The sequence below is a fragment of the Triticum dicoccoides genome, chromosome 7A (genome assembly GCF_002162155.2).
Source record: "Triticum dicoccoides isolate Atlit2015 ecotype Zavitan chromosome 7A, WEW_v2.0, whole genome shotgun sequence".
In the NCBI taxonomy this organism is placed as follows: domain Eukaryota; kingdom Viridiplantae; phylum Streptophyta; class Magnoliopsida; order Poales; family Poaceae; genus Triticum; species Triticum dicoccoides.
The window spans coordinates 225,933,020-225,936,971 of record NC_041392.1 but is presented as its reverse complement, the minus strand read 5'-3'; positions in this window follow the sequence as shown (position 1 = coordinate 225,936,971).

Here is a 3,952-nt window from a genome sequence, read left to right as displayed (position 1 = left end):
CAAATTTCCTCAGCATGATATGTGAACAATTTCCGGTCCAAGATACCCAATCTTTCTCAGCAAGATACCTCGATAAAACTTCCGACAGACGAAAATGAATTTTTCTCAACAAGCAAACCCGAGGAGAAGCTTCTCAAGTACGGAACTCAGGCTTCTCCAACACAATAATTAGACCAAGCTTCGTGTGTAAGCTATAGAGCCTTCTTCTACACGATACCCAGACAAAAGATTTGAGCAGAAGATAACAAGTCTTCCTCAGCAAGGTACTCGCATGGCTTCTCTCGTAAACCATTCAGTCTGCGTCAGTATCAGACTAATACACCGTCCTCAGAGGTTATATGATAAGTTGCCAATGAATGGCAGTACCGCTCAAGAATCAGACTCGCAACATTTTGTCGGAAGCACAAATCCGTCAGGGCATGTGTCTTCTTCAAAAAGCCAGTGTTTGGTTGCATATGATTCTTATATATGGTGAGCATGTACGAGATTGCGGCAAGGATCCAATAGATATACCTAAGGAAAGTGAGGATCCCACAACCTCACGACTCAGAGAAAGGAAAATAAGCAGAGATACATCCCATGAATTACAAGAATTGACAAGATCCGGGGATGACATCACCGAATCAACAACCTTGAAAATGGTCATCAAGGTCATTATTCCCGCAACTGACAAGGAGATGTCCTAAAACCTTGTCACCTTCTTGTATGATTGGCCTCAACAATGAGCTCTGTACCGCTACAAGCCCCGATTATATGTCATATATGTGCAGACCTAGGTCAGAAAACAGGCACAAGGGAATAATGTCAAAAATATTGCACTAATCACGTCCCTAGTCATACGAAGAATCAAGGACAGGTGTGGCAAAGGTATTCCAGTAAGGTATCCTCACAAAGAAAATCATGACCGTTAAAGGATGAGACTGACAGCAAAGGTATGATGATTTTTGCACGCCCATCAGGGTCCGGATACCCCAAATCAGTTGGAGGCCGTAATTCCATATGGATCCACAAAGGCATACCCTCTGCGGCCTACTCTGTTTTACAAGGATTTCATATCCCCTGACCCGCTTGGAATGGTTAGTGTGGAAAATCCAGATGGGCATACCGACAAAATGATAAAGTCAAATGCCGAACAATCATCTCAGACCAGGTATACTCACCGAAGAAATTAAGTACATGGTCAGTCTGTCAGGAAACGCATTTGTCCGTCAGCCCCCCTGCCGGGCCAGTTTCAAGATGTAAATATTTGAGTTATGGCACAACTATAACTCCATACATCATTATATTGCTTACAAAAAAGGCAGTCGAATCCTTGGTACCTATCTCATGCTCGAGCCAAAGGGGTATTTCAAAATAAATCAGTACCACCTATGAGCAGTCAGATCCTGTCAAAAGATGTCCATGATTAATTCTCAGCATTTACTGAAACCAGAAGGCTTGTATTTATTTGAAGAAACCCCATGACAGAAGTAAAAGGTTTTCAGGACCAAAAGAAAATTTATGCTCAGATCCATTGGATATTACCACAAGTATGGAGAATCAACGTCAGTAAAAAGGAATTGGTATATGAGCTAAGACCTGTCAGAATCCGGAGAAAGGTGAAGCAAACCACCCCAGAGCAAGGTAAGTTGATCATCTAAAATTCTTGGGGAAACAATAAATAAAGGAAAAAGGATACCCGAGTGGGAAACGGTGTCCTCAAGTCATACTTGTTCCCTGAGCAACCAAATCTCGAGGACGAGATTTCGTTAAGGGGGTAAGAGTTGTAACAGCTTGGATTTTGGCCCTTTCCTTTTTCTTTTGATTTATTTGGTTTTTGCTATGTTTTTCTTTTTGGAGTGGTTCTTTGGCCTTGCCACCTGGGAAATCCTCCTCTTTCCCCCTCCCAAGTTGCTCATCATTCTCAAAACCTTGCCAAGATCATGCCACTTAACTCCATGACCAAACCCTAGTTTCTTTTTCTCAGGAAAATTCCTTTTTCTATTAAAGGAATAACCCTATCTGCCCTTGGTTGTGAAGCAACCTATATTTCTGTCCATCCAAAAATACCCAAATAATTCTCATAATTTTTTTGGGTCATATCTTCCTCAAATATGACAAAATATTTCATTGGCCATGTTTCTTAGCATGCTCAATAAATTCATTTTCTATTCTACCCTAAATGGCACATTGTGAAGCAAGTGCTATTTATCTTTGCCCATTTGACCCCAAAATTTTTGGACATCTTTTCTTGTCCAAATAATTGCCCTGTGCAAAAATTCAACTTTATTTGCCTAGCCAAACTTTCTCAGTGATTTTTCAAAGTTCCTGTCTGAGGGAAGCCTTTGTGAAGGAAGTGCTAGCTAGGGTTATCCAAATGAGTTGAAATATTGCAAACTCCTTAATGTGCTCATATCATTGCCCTCCTCCAATATTCAGCCTTATCCAATCATTATGTGAGCACAGGACCAAATCTTTGATTCTGGCAATATTTTCAGATTGTGAAAAAGTACATTTTATATTGCTTCATTTTGCCTGAAAATTTGCCAAAGCATTCTCATGACCATAAAACCTCTCTCCACCAAATATGGGACCAATTCATCGAGCAAATATTCCTCTGGAAATTTTGCAAGTTTTTGGACAAAGAGAATAGCTATGAAGGAAGTACCATTTTGGTGAATCCAATTGGTATGAAATTTTTACAGCATCTTACTATGTCCAAATCCCTAAGCCTTGCCAAATTTCAGCTCAAGTGGCTTCTCCATGTGAGTGAACCATCTTGATCTAGTTTCTGGACCATTTGGATCAGTTGCATAGCAAGTGTATCAATCCTTGGTCTAATTCTTCTCAAACTTACCAGGATTATAGTCCTTCCTAATATGATCACCCCAGACAAACTTTTTGGACCCAACCAAGTCCCTGTAAATCACCAATGCATGTTCAAGTTTACTGCAGTAAACTTCAGAGGTAGATTACCATTTAACCAGAGAGCTTTTTATTGAACTACCACCACATTTACAACCTCCCCAGGAAGGATAAACCCCCAGACATCGTTTGGCTGGCCGTGTGGCACTGTGTGCACCAGTGCACGCGGTGATGACGAGCTTTGGCATGCAATGCGCACGCTCTGTTGGCGTTGGCTGCGTCCAGGGCGTCTTCTAGCTACGGCCCCTCCTCCTCTCGTCGTCTTCGCGCTCATGAGCATGTCTAACAGTTTTACTGCATCGTCGCCGTCCTCCTGGAGCCATCTCCCCCTCCGTAAGCCCCTCCGTCAGCGCTCGTCGCCGTGCGCCCATGAGAAATATGTAGCGGACTGTCTCTGTTCACGCCATGGCTTCTTCCTCCTCTTGTCCCCAAGCTCTGCTTGTCCCTGTGCACCTCTGTATCTCGTCGGCACCTCCCTCGTCGCCTTCCCGCGCCTTCCCGTGACCGCTGAGCCTCGCCAGAGCTTCGGACGGACGCGGCGGAGGCACCCGAGGCCGTACCCTCACCCCGACTATATATAGCCACCCCCGAGACCCCTCGAGCTCACCATCGCCCTCACCAGACTCCACTACCCCTCCCCAGCCTCTCATTCGAGCTCGAGAGCTACTCCTCGTCTCAGATGGCCGCCATGGCCGCCTCGGGTCTCCTCTCGAAATCGTGCCAACCGAGCCCCCCTCCCTCCCGACCTCACCAGGGACCACCCAAACCCCAGCGCTCCTCCCCACCCCCTCGCCTTGTCGACGGAGCCCCTGTGGCCGTCGTCCCCTAGTCCGGCCACCGCCTCCCCATTTCTCTATCACCGCAAGGGCCTCGTCGCCCCGCCCCTTCCCGGTACTGCTGCTGCGTCAGGTGGGTGCGACGCTCCTTGCCGAGCATGCCGGTACCTGCGCCTGCGCTGGAGGCGGCCGGAGTTAGCCGGGCCGGCGCCGGCGTCGTGTAGCCTCGCCCTCCTCTGTTCTAGAGCCGGCATCGGGAGGAAGAACGGAAG